Source organism: Primulina tabacum, chromosome 2, assembly GCF_025594145.1.
Source record: "Primulina tabacum isolate GXHZ01 chromosome 2, ASM2559414v2, whole genome shotgun sequence".
NCBI classification, from domain to species: Eukaryota; Viridiplantae; Streptophyta; class Magnoliopsida; order Lamiales; family Gesneriaceae; genus Primulina; species Primulina tabacum.
In genome coordinates, this window is record NC_134551.1 from 42,081,024 (window position 1) to 42,098,089 (window position 17,066).

Here is a 17,066-nt window from a genome sequence, read left to right on the forward strand (position 1 = left end):
ATCAAGTTTCAATATCTTTACTTTGAGTAAATAACAACACATAACAAAAAAATTAGAGGAGCTGATAAAGTAACAAAACTTTCAGGTTAATCGGAATTATAAATGACTCTAGCTCCAAGAATTAGATTCAAAAATTGAAAAGAGACCTAAAAAAATGTTACAAGAACCCCATAGTTAAATGTGTGGACCTTGACAAATTTACTTATTAGATTTCATCTTCAAATTTGTAAAGGTAATGAATGACCTAAGGATTGATCTTTGTGCTTATAGTTACAACAACGCAACAAATAACTAAACATTCAATCCCAACACCACAATTTTATAAAAGAAAATTTCATAATTATATTTCTTAATTATTTACAAATACTAAATATATCAATACAAAATTTTGAGTTATAATATCATTATTAATTTTAAAAATATATAATGACATTATATCAAGATCAATTTAAATTTTTGAAAAATTAATAATTCCCAAAAAATGATATTTAAAATTCGGGAAAAAAGATAGTTGAAGAATCCCAAGTGGATTGAATACAATACACTATAATAGTCTTACATAAAAACTAAGGTTCCGTTTGGTCGTTCGTCTTGCCATTTCTCAATGGAGTCTTGGTTCCGCCATTTTGCTTTTTTATTGTTCTTTACTCTTTTTATAGCTATATATATTTATGACGTTGTCAAATTAATGTTGACACTATAAAATTACTCACATGTTTTGCACCATGCCAATACTTCATGGAAGGAAGAGTAAAAACAAATCAAAAGAAATTTAAAGGATGAAAATAAAATAAACTTATAAGATAGTTTTACAGTTTTACCACTATATAATTATATATTAATAATGCCGAGGATTTGAGTTTTATAATCTATATCATCTCTTTCAAGGATTTTAATGTCATACTTAATTTTCATTTTTTATAAAATTTACGTTTACTGTCGGCAATAACTATATAATAACTAAAAGTTGGCTCTAAAAGTATCATCACTGGCAAGACATAATATCATTGGATACGGTAAAAAAAATATGATCACCACCACATTTGATCTGACGAATATCTCTATTTTTGCATGTACAAGGTTTCGATATGTATTTATCAAATATCAGTATGCAGGACGTATCTGACAAATTATGATAATGAGTACACCATTCTAGTAGAATTCGTGCATGATAGCTACTCACCCATAGCATATTAACAATTAAATCGTGCCTAATGGTACCGCCAGCCCAACTAATTTTTCCAAAAGACTTCATCCTAATCGAACAAAAAATAATCGTCGTTGTGATTTTCATCTCCATATCGATTATAAAAATCGACAGTGTCATGTTCATCTCCATATTGACCATAGAAATCACCACCATGAGGGGCAGATGTTTCATTCTCTTCGTCGTAACTCATCTCTGGCTGGAAAACACTGTCATTACTTTCATTAGATCCATTCATTTCGAGGCTTGGCGTATGGTTATTTTTAAGAGCACAAGAATCTGCAGTGATGATCTGAGATTGAGATGCCTTGAAACCGTGTTCCTACAATTTTATCAGTTGTGTATGAGTAAATGATCGTTCCTTTTTTAAACGTCCAATGATATGTGACCGACGATTTCGGTTGGGAAAAATCCTAACAAGCGGACTAGGTCAAGTTATAGTAATTGGACGACAAGTCCAAGTATCGATCCCACAGAGACTATTTTTCAAGTACTAAGATTTAAATTATTCGGTTTAATCTAGGCAGACGATGATAAGTGATTTGATGATTATTTAAACTAATTAAATTAAACTAATTTATGTTAATTTAATGACTAAAATCAAATTGGCAGAAAAGCTTGGAATTTAGGGATTTTCAAATTTAAATAAAATGACCGGGAACACACGATGGTAACAAACTTTGATTAATATCACGCCCTGGAATTATTTAACCACAAATTATTCGATGTCACGATGCAATTCCCTAATTTGATTATAAATCTATTTCTAGAATTTATAATCCTATTTTTATTTAACAGTATAATTATTTTTAATTATGTTTAATTAAACGAAAACGCATGTATCAACGATGAAATCACAGCTTTCGCCTAAAATCGTACACTGAAACCGAATACTATTTCTAGTCGATTTAACCGTGTGTTGATTAATATTTCTGAAGCTAAACTCAATCTATTCTATTTCGAGTCAAGATCGATCAACAAACATGCAATTAATTGGCCAAATTAAAAGAAAGAAAATTACGCAAACATTAATCAATAACAAGAAATAATTTCATAAATCAAACAACCCAATGAATAAACAAAAATCAACCGTTTGTCCCTATAGTGGTCCCGATCACAAGAGAAAAATACTCCATAAATTCAAAGCTAGAAACAAATCTATTAATTGAATTCATGAATAAAAATAAGAAAACAAGAGAAGATAAAATCTCACCGATGGTGTGCGGATCTTGCGTGTGAACTGCACGGTTTTCCTCTCAAATCTCCCAAACTGTCGCCGTCTTCCAAAGTTTCAAAGCTCTCACCTCTTTTTTTCTCTCTCAAAAGTTCGCTCCCTCGAAAATTCAAACCCCCCTCTTCTTTTCTAGGTTTTCCCCTTTTATTCCTCTCCAAAATCATGAACAAATCTTCGCCAAAATCTGATTCTGAACTTAAGGGCACGGGGAATGGGGTCCGTGTAGACTCGGTCCAACTTTCTTCCGGAACATTGGACACGGACCCCGTGCAGAGGTCCGTCTTGGGGTCCGTGTACTCTCTGGAAAAGTCTCCCTTCGGCAGTAATGACACGGACCCCGGATACAGGTCCGGAAAGGGGTCCGTGTAGTCTCTGATTTTCTCTTCTGTGGAGATTGATGTACACGGACCCTTACACGGGGTCCGTGTAAGGGTCTGTGTTTGGCCTCTCGTGTTTTTTTTTCTATTTTTCCGGGTATTTCTGACGTGGCATTGTGAAATTTGACTTCTTTCCATTTCTTTGGCTTTTATTATCTTTTGGTCAAACCTGCAAATAGCCATAATGAGACGAAATAAGCGCGAAACTCGGAATAAAAACGCCAGATAAGCACGAATACGACAAAATAAAGTCCCTAAAATGCTATATAATTCGTGCTTATCAACTCCCCCACACATAACCTTTGTTAGTCCTCGAACAAATCAGACAAAAATAAAGATGAGAAATATCTCAGATTCAGAACTCAAGTACCACAATCAAAACTTCTCAAATTGTCAAACTCTTTCACCCCCGGTCAAAAGGTCACGCTTTGCATATCACAAGATTCGTTTTCGTCGCAATTTAAGATTCAAACATTTACCCAGTAAGGATCAACAAAACAAGATGTGTGTAGTGTGCAGGTCGGACTCGTACTCATCACCAGCTATTTGGTTTCATGATCACTTATTTTCATTTGTTACCGAGACGTCCCATATGCTTGACTTTCATACCACTCTCTACTAAATGTTGAACGACGATGACTTGGTTAATAGGTCTTTTCAAGCTTATAATGTAAGGCCAAGGTTCACGGTTACAATAGAAGGTATGGGAATCAAAAGTGAGAGGAAATAAAAATTAATCCTGCAGCACATTCATCCAACTTTTGACTCGTCAACAATCACTGTATTTTCATCATCCTTTGAGCTCTCTAGTCTCCTTTCTTTCTCCTTGTCCTTCAACTTTAACCCACAGATTTTTCGGGTGTTTTCAATACTATACACTTTCCTCCTTTTTCTTTTTCTTCTTTGTTTTTTTTTTTCATGAATAAAAATTCATCGATTCCTTCACACATATTTCTTCAGCCCATTAGAGTAATTCAAGCATTTCAATGTGCACATGAGGTTTATTTCTCTCATATGTAGGTAGGAGAAAGTGTATAGGCTAAGATTCAGGTAGTTGATGTGGGACATTGAATAAATTACAAATGGGGGCTAATTGTGTGTCATTGACACACACCATTCGATTTTTACAGGCTCAAAAAGGGTTACTAGAGACAATAAATGATGTATCGGTTAGGCTTGAAAGGCTCAAACGGTCCAAAGATCGCCTAAATCATCCCTAAGTCATCACCGTTCATATTTTCGCTTCGAGGGCTAATCAGACGAGTTCTAGGGATCGTTGTTCGATTTTTTTCTTTTTTCTTTTTTTTTTAAGTTCACAATTCACCAATTCACTATCAATGAGTAAAAGTTTGACCAAGTGCATTGAATGAAAGTTGATACAGAACTGGTTCATGTCTAACCCTCTCCTTGAAACTACGGCTCCTCTCATTCAATACTAGGCATGAAACTATTTCCCGGGTGATCCAAAATCTAACAAATTAATCCGATTATTAAGTGAAACAAGAGTTCTTAGTCTGAAAATAGTTCCATCCTACGTGAAAAGTGTTGTTAAGTGTTGTGCAACGATGTGTAACAAAATTGACCCACCCCCACACTTTGAAATCGACACTGTCCGCAGTGTAAAACGATATAAAATGAACTATGAAGAATGTTAAGGCAAAAACACTTCCCTGGTAGAATGTCGAGTACGTGGTGGAAATGAGGTAGAAATCAGCAAATCCTGAAATGAATGCCATCGAAAGCACCAAGAACCGTAAAATGGAATAGACAAAACACGCAAGCACTCAAATAAAGTCCAAATGATAATAAACATGAAGAGCAAGTCCCAACACATCAATACCAATATAAGAACGAAATGGCAAAATCCAGAAAAATAAATAAAGTCCGCCACACATCCTAACAAAATAAAGCTACGACTCGTCGTCTGAACCCAGCTCCAAGTCCTCCAAGCCATCCAGTGCTGATCTGTCGCAAGGCGGCGCGTAGATATCGTCTGAAAACGTCTACGTCCGAGAGTGGTGCTCGATGCGAGCCAGTCGTGTGCGTATGTCGTCCATGCAATCGAATATGGCGGAGAAAACCTGACGGGTACCTCTCGACGCGCGCTGTCGTGGTGGCACATGAACCTGAGGTCCGGCCCTGGCATCCAATGCTGCGTCTTCGGCCACTTGATCATCCCATACCTGCTCATCGAGTGTAGGTGGAGGCATCGGCGGGTCACGAGGATGAGGACTGATATGGCGACTCCCGGGGTTCCGATACCAAGCACCCTGTCTGAAAATGAAATACATCCCCTGCATGGCTTGGGGTGACAGTATCTGAGTGGAGGTCGGGAGGAAAGAGGTCTCACCCGTAAAATTGACTCCATGGGCCGCCAAAATGCGAGAAATGATGATCGGGAAAGGGGCGTATGATGTCTTATTTTTCGTGGGATGCACATGGGTGACGGAGCGCATATGAGAAATGATGATTGATGCCATTGGGATGGCAGGAATGTCCCCTAAACCATTCAGCATCTTATCTATGATGTAAAGGTCCATATGACGCACCTCGTTGTTACCGGCCTTCCTCGGGATAACGTTCGCTCCCGTGAAATAACAAATCAGGCGATCAAGTAATGGGAGGGATGTTGGAAGGACACTAGAGCGGGAGCCGGTAGGAGATGTATGGTACTGAAGGCGGTTCCGAGCCTGAGGGATCCGGAATGTGATGTCAGATAAGAAGAGATCTAACTGGTTGAAGACTACCCAGGGGCCATCATTGGGGACGTTCAAAATTGTGGCTAAATACTCGCTAGATAACTCGATAGGCATCCCCTTGACGAAAGTACGTAGATGTGGCAACCCGGTCTTATCTCTCTCCTCAACATTGGCGTAGAATTGCCACACCAAATCTGGATAATATGGGCCGGAGATGTCCAGGAGGGACCCCCAACCAAACTTATCAAATTCAGCCCTCATTGGCACCTCGGCGTCAATCCTCGGATGAATAGATCGCTCAACAATTACGAAGTTCCCGTGGAGGGCCGAGTACCATTCGAAATTAACTCGGATTGTGAACTTAGCCGCATCGAAAGACAAACTTGCGGACCTGGGAGAGGAGGAAGCACCGCTTCGTGCACGCTTGCTGGTTAATCTACGAGGAGGCATGGCGATTCAAGAGGCTAGATGCCAATATTCCAACAAAATAATCACCAACTTAGGCTAATTCAATGATAATAAATCAACAACCAGATTAAAACACTTTGACGGCCAATAAGCACTAACAACAATTCAAGCACATCAACCTAGCAATATCAGTCTTATCCAAACGTACCGGTAATAGTCCAACACCTAATCGCGAAGCAATCCACAATGAATAGACTCAACAATAGATTATCCCGAAGAAATCACTAAAGGCGGTAACAACTAAATCCAATAACAATCAACGCCCAAACAATCCAATAACTGAACAACCAACACCCGGTCGTTAATTGGAAACAAATTGCAATAAACTCATATGTGGCACAAAATCCCAATGTGGATAATCGAATATGGAGGGGAAGATGCAGCCACGCTTACCGGAAAAAAAATGAGATTTGAGTGTGCACTGATGTTAGGTGACCGGCGACGGGAGTAGGCGGCGGTATGCGGCGGTGTGAGAGACGGCGACTCGAATAGGCTGTGCGAGAGGGAATGGGAAAAATCGATTTGGGGCTTTAGGGATTTTGGGACGTCTGAGCGATTTTATTCTGATATGGTTCGAAAAACTAGAAGGCACGGACCCCGTGTAGGGGTCCGGCTACACTCGGGAAGTGGAAGTTTTGAAGGTGAAATACACGGACCCCGTGTAGGGGTCCGGGGCTAGGTCCGTGTACACTCTGGAGGCTGGGAATTTTGAAAGGGATGGACACGGACCCCGTGTAGGAGTCCGGATCGTGGTCCGTGTTAGCTCGGCAATTTCAAAAGTCAGGGAATAAATCGATACGGACCCCGTGTAGGGGTCCGGGGTGGCTCGGCACGTAAAATCGAAAAGTTTGAACGAATTAGAAACGGACTATGAATCATATACGCAATGCAAAACCATATATGTACAATTCTTATAAATTTACACATCAAGATTGAAGCTCAATCAAGCACACAAGATGCAAGAATTTTACAGAAACTTCCCTGGACTATTTGATGTTCTGAAACCGCTTATCCCAATAGATCCCCACACTTTAGAAATCCCACCGCCAGTAAATAAATTACCTGCACCACCATTTACTGAGATTAACTCACGAACAATGCATAAAACAAAAAGACAGAAAACTTAAAATAAAAGAATAAAAATAAAATTAAACACTGGGTTGCCTCCCAACAAGCGCTAAATTTAGAGTCGATAGCCTGACTGTACTCCCTTTATTCAGTTCGGATCCTGCAGATCCATGGTGGTCGGATCATCGGGTATGGCACCACCATGATAAACCTTCAGTCTATGCCCATTTACTTTGAAAGCTCCAGTTGCTTCGCTAGTGATCTCGACTGTCCCGTAGGGAAAAAATTGCGTGATGGTGTATGGTCCTGACCATCGTGAACGCAACTTACCTGGCATCAGCTTCAGTCGGGAATTATATAGCAGTACCAGTTGTCCCACCACAAATTCTCGATGGACGATGTTCTGATCATGCCAGCGTTTGGTTTTCTCTTTGTACAGCTTGGCATTCTCATAAGCCTCCAACCTAAACTCGTCTAATTCATTCAGCTGCAGCACTCTCTCGTCACCTGTGGCTTTAGCATCAAAATTCAAGAATTTAGTAGCCCAGTAAGCCTTATGTTCAAGTTCAACAGGTAGGTGACACGACTTCCCATACAACAATTTAAAAGGAGACATGCCAATGGGGGTTTTAAAAGCAGTGCGGTAAGCCCAAAGTGCATCGTCGAGTTTTCTAGACCATTCTTTCCTTGAAGCACCGACAGTCTTCTTGAGAATGCGTTTAAGTTCTCTGTTCGATACCTCGGCTTGGCCACTAGTTTGAGGGTGATAAGGTGTGGCCACCTTATGTCGGACCCCGTACTTGGCCAACAGACTGTCAAACTGACGATTGCAAAAGTGAGTACCCCCATCGCTAATAATGGCTCTAGGTGTGCCAAAACGTGAGAAAATATTTTTCATGAGAAATTGAATGACAACCCTAGAATCATTCGTTTTGCATGCAAGTGCCTCCACCCATTTTGACACGTAATCTACAGCCACCAAAATATACTTGTTCCCAAAAGAAACTGAGAATGGACCCATGAAATCGATACCCCACGCATCAAATAATTCACACACAATAATATTATTGAGAGGTAATTCATGTCTCCTGGAGATATTACCTGTGCGCTGGCAATCTGGACATTTTGTGACATATTCATGCGCATCCTTAAACAAAGTAGGCCAATAAAAACAAGACTGGAGGACTTTAGACGCAGTTCTAGTTGCCCCAAAATGGCCTCCAGCCGGACCAGCATGACAATGAAACAAAATTTCACTTACCTTTTCTTGGGGGATACATCTCCGGATTATACCGTCTGCTCATATTCTGAACAAATAAGGGTCCTCACACAAATAATATTTCAAATCTGAGAAAAACTTCTTCTTTCGCTGATAGGTGAAATGGGGAGGAATGAACTTACTTGATAGATAATTAACAAAATCGGCATACCACGGCAAACTGTTGATTTCAAAGAGTTGTTCATTCGGGAAGTCATCGCGATAAAGTCATTACCTTGAATAGGATTCTCTAGACGCGAAAGATGGTCTGCAACTTGATTCTCTGTCCCCTTCCTATCGATTATCTCCAGGTCGAATTCCTGCAAAAGAAGAATCCAACGAATTAGCCTTGGTTTTGCATCTTTCTTAGCCATCAAATATTTCAAGGCTGAATGATCGGTATGCACCACAACTTTGCTCCCTATCAAATACGATCTAAACTTATCCAGAGCAGCAAGAAGCTCCTTCTCTGTAGTAGCATAGTTCAGTTGGGCAGCGGACAGTGTCATGCTAGCATAGTAGATGACATGAATGCATATATCCCTCTTTTGGCCCAACACTGCTCCTAGAGCTGTGTCACTTGCGTCACACATCACCTCAAATGGCGACCCCCAATCAGGTGCTATCATCACAGGTGCGGTGATCAATTTCTCCTTCAAAATCTGAAATGCCTGCACACACTCATCAGAAAAATCAAAGCGCACATCTTTTATCAGTAAGTTGGTCAGAGGCTTAGCAATGCAGGAAAAATCTTTGATAAAGCGTCTATAAAACCCTGCATGTCCTAGAAAACTACGCACTCCTCTGATGTTTGTTGAGGCTGGGAGTTTTTCAATTAATTCAATCTTTGCCTTATCAACTTCGATCCCATTTTCAGAAATTTTGTGCCCCAACACTATTCCTTCTCTCACCATGAAATGGCATTTTTCCCAGTTCAAAACCAAATTTGATTCCTCACATCTCTCCAAGACTTTAGACATATTAAACAAACATGTATCTAACGAAGAGCCAAAGACAGAAAAATCATCCATGAATATTTCAATAAAGTCCTCAATCATATCGTGAAAAATTGCCATCATGCATCGTTGGAAAGTCGCTGGTGCATTACATAGACCGAATAGCATTCGTTTATATGCAAATGTCCCATAAGGACAAGTAAAAGTGGTTTTTTCCCGATCTTCAGGGTCAATGAGAATTTGCATATAACCGGAATAACCATCCAAGAAACAGTAGAAAGAATGTCCAGCCAACCTTTCCAACATTTGATCAATAAATGGGAGGGGGAAGTGGTCTTTACGGGTGGCGTCATTAAGTTTTCTATAATCAATGCAAACACGCCACCCCGTAACAGTTCTGGTAGGAATTAATTCATTATTTTCATTCTTCACAACAGTGATCCCACCTTTTTTCGGAACAACTTGCACTGGACTAACCCAGCTACTATCAGAAATCGGGTAAATAATACCTGCGTCCAGTAGCTTTATCACCTCTTTCTTCACCACCTCTTGCATAGCCGGGTTTAGACGTCTTTGAGGTTGGGTAGATGTCTTGTGGTCGGCCTCCATCAGAATTTTGTGCATGCACATGGAGGAGCTGATCCCCTTTATGTCTGCAATACTCCAACCTATGGCTTTAATGTTATCTCTCAAGACTTACAGCAGCTTTTCTTCCTCCATACCTGTCAAAGTAGATGAAACAATTATTGGCAATTTATTATTATCAAGCAAAAACAGATATTTTAAGTGCGAAGGAAGAGGTTTCATCTCTAGGATTGGGGCTTCTTCGATGGATGACTTTAAAGGTTTTGGGATATGCCCAAGCTCCCCAATCCTAGAATTTACCGTCTTGGAAATTGGTCTGCCTGCTTCCAGATACTGCATGTATTCCTTAATATCCTCATTTTCCAACTCTCCTGGGCATGAATCAGTCAAACAAATCTCCAAAGGATCTTCACCTATCAATTCCTGCAAACCACACTCAACAAGCTCGTCAGTAGCATCAATTCTAAAACAATCAGATGTATCATTAGGATATTTGATGGACTGAAAAACATTAAACACCACACTCTCATCATTCAGTCTCAACACCAACTCACCCTTTTGTACATCTATCAGAGCTTTCCCAGTGGCTAAAAACTGTCTTCCTAAAATAAGAGGAATCTCACGATCCTCTTCCATATCCAACGCAACAAAATCAACCGGAAAAATGAACTTGTCAACCTTTACTAACACATCCTCTACAACTCCCCTAGGATATTTAATTGATCTATCAGCTAACTGTAGGGAAATTGTAGTTGGCTGCACTTCACCTATTTTAAGCTTCTCAAAACATGAATATGGCATCAAGTTAATGCTTGCACCTAAGTCACACAAAGCTTTACTAAAATTCGAAGTTCCAATAGTACAAGGGATAGAGAAACTACCTGGATCCTTAAGCTTCGGAGGGAGTTTATTTTGTAAAATTGCAGAACATTCCTCCGAAAGCTTAACTGTCTCAAAGTCAACCAATTTCCTCTTGTTTGATAAAATCTCTTTAAGAAATTTTGCATATGAGGGCATTTGAGTTAAAGCTTCTGTAAATGGGATATTTATATGCAGCTTTTTGAAAATCTCAAGAAATTTTGAAAATTGGGTATCCAATTGCAGTTGCTTAGCTCTTTGGGGAAAAAGGGAGTGAATTAATATCAATATTGGAGTTTGAGTTTAGAGACTTACCTTTCTCCCTTGCGTCCTCTGACCTTTGCTTGGATAATTCCTTCTCCTTCACATCACCTTCAATATCGATCACTTCCTGCTTTATGGGAGACGTCACCGTGACTGCATTGACACCTTTTGGATTCTTTTCCGTGTCACTAGGTAGTGTACCCGAAGCTCGTGTAGCCATTTGTGTCGCTAATTGCCCTAGTTGCGTCTCCACTCTTTGCATCATGGCATCATGGTTTTGCCATCTCATCTCATTCCCGGCTATGTACTTTGCAAGCATGTCCTCAAGGTTTGACTTGCTATCCTGTGGCTTGAAACCGGGTGGCATAGAAGGTCCAGCACCTTGCGGAGGTTTAGGTGGTTGCTGAGGAGGCTTTTGTTGTGTAGGATGTTGTGGAGGATTAAAATGTAGTGGCTCAACTGAATTTTCTGACGGTCTCCACCCAAAATTCGGATGATTCCTCCAGCCCGGATTATATGAGAAACTGTATGGATTATATTGCTGACGACCCTGGTTTCCCACATAATTTACTGAATCCCCTCCAAAGCACTGTATTCCCTCACAAGACATATCTGGCATGAATGGCATATCACTAAATGAACCACCAACCATTTCAGCACTTCCTTGAATCTGATTCACTGACTTGACTGGTATTGAGTTCTGTGCTTGTAACTGTGCCATCTGATGTGTCAATCCATCAAGTTTCGCTGTAATCGCTGTCAAAGCATCCATCTCAAGGAATCCGACCTTCTTCTCCCTTCGGTTATCTTGCCAACCCACATTGCTTTCTGCCATATTCGAGATGATTTCATGTGCTGCGGTTGGCGTTTTCCTGTATAAGCTTCCGTTTGCTGCCGCATCGAGCATAGATCTCACAGAAGGATCCACCCAATAATAGAATGTCTCAACCTGCTGGCCTATTGAAAAGCCATGTCTCGGGCACATCCTCAACATCTTCTTACACCTCGCCCATGCTGAATTCAGTGATTCCCCATCTCTCTGTCTAAATGATGTGATTTCGTTTCTCAACTGTGTAATCTTAGTTGGGGGAAAATACCTGTGCATGAAGACCTCAACTAGCCCATCCCATGTAGTAATAGAACCAGCTGGAAGGTCTCGAAGCCACTTCATAGCTTCTCCTTGCAGGGAGAATGGAAATAATCTGAGTCTAATGGCATCAGTACTCACCCCATTGCACTTAATCGTAACACAGATCGACAGAAAGTTCTCCAGATGTGCATTGGGATCTTCAGATGGTGAATCTGATCCCCCGAATTTAACTTGCATTTGAATCATTTGGATGATGGCGGGCTTAAGTTCGAATGTATTCGCCTGAATTGTAGGGCGGACGATACTAGAACCATAACCTCCAAATGCTGGCCTATGAAGCTCCATTAGAGTGCGATTATCCTCTTCCCCAGCCATGTCTTCAAATTCTGGTTTACGGTCTATTTCAGATTATGCTTCAGATTCGGATTCAAGAGCCAAGTTGTTGGTCCTTCGAGCTCTACGGATACTGCGAAGAGTGCTTTCAATCTCAAGATCAAGTGACACTAGATTCCTGACGTCTTAAGCACGGCTCATATAACACGAGCTAACCCCTGAAATAAAAAATTTAAGTGCACAATTTAAGCTCCAAAAGAGTGTAAAAGTTCTGGAGTAAAATTAACTAATTAAAATACTAAAGATTTAAAAATAAATGAAAGGTTTAAAACTAAGAATAAAAGCCTAGTCTCAAACAAATAATTTATCCTAATATTAAATAAATAGTCCCCGGCAACGGCGCCAAAAACTTGACCGACGATTTCGGTTGGGAAAAATTCTACCAAGCGGACTAGGTCAAGTTATAGTAATTGGACGACAAGTCCAAGTATCGATCCCACAGAGACTATTTTTCAAGTACTAAGATTTAAATTATTCGGTTTAATCTAGGCAGACGATGATAAGCGATTTGATGATTATTTAAACTAATTAAATTAAACTAATTTATGTTAATTTAATGACTAAAATCAAATTGGCAGAAAAGCTTGGAATTTAAGGATTTTCAAATTTAAATAAAATGACCGGGAACACACGACGGTAACAAACTTTGATTAATATCACGCCCTGGAATTATTTAACCACAAATATTCGATGTCACGATGCAATTCCCTAATTTGATTATAAATCTATTTCTAGAATTTATAATCCTATTTTTATTTAACAGTCTAATTATTTCTAATTAGATTTAATTAAACGAAAACGCATGTATCAACGATGGAAGCACAGCTTTCGCCTAAAATCACACACTGAAATCGAATACTATTTCTAGTCGATTTAACCGTGCGTTGATTAATATTTCTGAAACTAAACTCAATCTATTCTCTTTCGAGTCAAGATCGATCAACAAACATGCAATTAATTGGCCAAATTAAAAGCAAGAAAATTACGCAAACATTAATCAATAACAAGAAATAATTTCATAAATCAAACAACCCAATGAATAAACAAAAATCAACCGTTTGTCCCTATAGTGGTCCCGATCACAAGAGAAAACTACTCCATAATTCAAAGCTAGAAACAAATCTATTAATTGAATTCATGAATAAAAATAAGAAAATAAGAGAAGAGAAAATCTCAGCGATGGTGTGCGGATCTTGCGTGTGAACTGCACGGTTTTCCTCTCAAATCTCCCAAACTGTCGCCGTCTTCCAGAGTTTCAAAGCTCTCACCTCTTTTTTTCTCTCTCAAAAGTCGGCTCCCTCAAAAATTCAAACCCCCCTCTTCTTTTCTAGGTTTTCCCTTTTTATTCCTCTCCAAAATCACGAACAAATCTTCGCCAAAATCTGATTCTGATCTTAAGGGCACGGGGAATGGGGTCCGTGTAGACTCAGTCCAACTTTCTTCCGGAACATTGGACACGGACCCCGTGCAGAGGTCCGTCTCGGGGTCCGTGTACTCTCTGGAAAAGTCTCCCTTCGGCAGTAATGACACGGACCCCGGATACAGGTCCGGCAAGGGGTCCGTGTAGTCTATGATTTTCTCTTCTGTGGAGATTGATGTACACAGACCCTTACACGGGGTCCGTGTAAGGGTCTGTGTTTAGCCTCTCGTGTTTTTTTTTCTATTTTTCTGGGTATTTTTGACGTGGCATTGTGAAATTTGACTTCTTTCCATTTCTTTGGCTTTTATCATCTTTTGGTCAAATCTGCAAATAGCCATAATGAGACGAAATAAGCGCGAAACTCGGAATAAAAACGCCAGATAAGCACGAATACGACAAAATAAAGTCCCTAAAATGCTATATAATTCGTGCTTATCAATATGCTTACTCAAGCATGTTGCATGTGCATTCTTTGTTTAAAACTCATAGATATGCCGAAGAGCTTTACTGGTATACAAATTAAATAAATAAAGTAATGCATTACCAGAATTACTTGGCGATTGAAGATTATCTTGAAAATAAAAAAGCATGCTTACCAATTCTTCATTTAGAATTTTCAAAGCTTCGTAGTTAATCTTGAACTTTGCCTCTGAAGAAGAGAATTCTTTCATACTCGTAACATAATAAAAACTGGCAAAAAACACAATCCACAATCCACCGCAATCCAAGTAAAAATATATAAGCATCATGATATTTAATACCACTAATTCCATGAATATATCATAAGATTGCAACTTCTTTAGATTCCATTTTTTTTAATTCATAGAGCATTTATCATGAATTACAGAGCAATCATAGAATGGAGCTCCAAACTATGAAAAATATCATTGTTAAGCATAAACTAACTGTTGACTTCACTTTCTCCATGGTTTTACCAGCTTTCTAGAGTGGGGCACCTTTCTTTCTTTCAGCTGCCTTCTCCTGTTTCTTTGGAAGAAATTTATCAGATGTCTAAATTGTAAACGAAAAAGAATAAAAGTAGCTTCCCATAACATCCTTTTATAAAGCATCTCCTCCTTGGTGTTGAGATATCTACTAACCTAAACATCATTAACTGTAAGGACCAGTCAAATACTGACAGTAATCCAGAAATAGGCACCAATAGAACTTGATTTTAATGATTTATTGGAAAGAGACTTTAAAAAGGCTTAGATATAAAAGAAGAATTTATCAAAGAGACAAAATGCACGTGAACATGAGCAATTATAAAAATGGATGCATACATTTAACTAAAGTGGTAGAACGTAAGCAAAATGGATGGGTATGAATTAATGAAGCATATACCTCAGCATCATCAATATCAGAAGGCTGTCTGACGCATGGTTATTGGTTCGACTTCTCCTCTGCTTGAACCTTCTTACAACCCCAGAAATGCCTTTATTGATTTCAGGATGTCCAGTTGAAGCACCTGAAAGATTTAACTTGGAATGTAAGTGAAGAAGTTCTCAAGTCAGAAACTATATTTCTAACAAAAATCTTTTGCACAACAACTAACATGAGCACATCATTGTTGAAAAAGCAGCTACATTTACCATTAGGTCCCCTCAGATTGAGGGATCCACATGAAACACCATCCACAACTTCTCCACATGAAGGTTTATTTCCTCATACCTAAATATTTTTATTCAAACAAAGTTAAGATAAACAATCATTTTCTAACATTTTTTGCATTACACTGGATGAAATTGAGCAACAATTTTTCATACATTCAAGGGCATAATACTTAAGGACATATCAGCTCTGGCCACAAATCTCATCTTCTAATTATCTCTTTTATGTTCCTTAAGGACGGGTAAGATAGCTCAAGCTAGCATACCTAGATAACCATGACTATTTAAAGAGAGAAGGAAATCATTATATGAAATAGCAGGTCTAGATACCGAAATTCAGACATACAGTTTGACAACCAAAAAAGAGTTAATTTGAGAGCTCTGAGCGGACAACAAAAGAAGTTACTTCTGAGAATGCTTATTTCTACAGTCTCGTAATAATGCATTATTCTAACAAACAACTACTGACATTCTCACGAACTTATTAAGAATATAAGCAATTGACTGCAGAAACTCTTTTACAGTGAGTTACTGAATAAAGTATTGTTATACTTTCTTGCTTCAAACATATAATAGTACAAAATTATCAGCAACACAACTCAATAACATATAAGAAATTCCATATCACATCGTCTATCACGACCAAACTTTATTGCATCTTATCAGATTTGATCAAAGAAACTGAAAATATATGCGATATTGGGAACACAAACCACTTGAAAAATCAGAACATTGAATCGAGCTATTTGTTACAAAAATTTTATCGAATAGAAAGCACATTGTGAAAATCAAACGATGAATTTCTCATGCAGAAAAGGAATTTGGCGTACCGGAGATTCCGATTTGTACGTAATAGCCATTGGATAGCGGTTCCACAAACTGCGTACGAAAGAATGAACCCTGGATGGCGGTGTAGTTGGAACAACCGTCAAATACTAAACACACTGGGGAAAAAAAGAAGTTTACGAGAAAGAGAAGACCAAAAAGATGAATTCCTCAGGATTGCGAGTAGGTTGATTTTGGTATTGATTCTGAACTCAAGAAATAATAAACAAGTGAAGAGAATGTTAGAAAGAAGGAAAAGAAAAAAGAGGAGCTAAGCCTTTTCAACCGGGCCCACATGTTTCTTTATTTTGTTTGTTGCGGTGGAGGGCCCAGAACAACACGTATATTTTTGGTGACCGGCCACCGTACCAAAATAGGCCCATTTCAACTTTTTTGTGCTTTAATATATGTGTGTGTATATATATATATATATATATTTATATATATATTAGAATTTCAAATTAAGAATTGTTATTATTCAATACATTCAACATATTTATATATGCGATGTTTGCAAAACAGATCGACTTGATTTATATTTGAAGTATAAATTAATATTTTTGGCATTAAAAGAAATATTTTGCATGAGCGATAAAGATTTGTTTTACAAAATTGACTTGTGAGACAGTTTCGTATGAGTTTTTGTGTTCAATACATAAATTTAATTTAATTTAATTTTTGAAATCCAATTTAAAAATTTATTTTCTCCAATAAAATCTCCAACAATATTTTAATAATAATGTTAATAATAAAT

At 38.6% G+C, this 17,066-nt stretch overlaps 1 long non-coding RNA gene across 4 annotated transcripts; it reads right to left on the reverse strand.

Annotated features, from left to right (window-relative positions):
• Window positions 1–1,016: 1,016 nt before the first annotated feature.
• On the reverse strand, window positions 1,017–16,574 carry LOC142537927 (uncharacterized). Of its 4 annotated transcripts, none has more exons than XR_012818601.1 (5): window positions 16,318–16,574; window positions 15,470–15,548; window positions 15,222–15,345; window positions 14,474–14,526; window positions 1,017–1,529 (listed from the first exon to the last, which is right to left on the reverse strand). It is a non-coding gene; the product is annotated as an uncharacterized LOC142537927 (long non-coding RNA). The 4 variants fall into 4 exon arrangements; XR_012818603.1 differs by having other exon boundaries at window positions 15,433–15,548; XR_012818604.1 differs by lacking the exon at window positions 15,470–15,548.
• Between the last annotated feature and the right edge of the window lie 492 nt (window positions 16,575–17,066).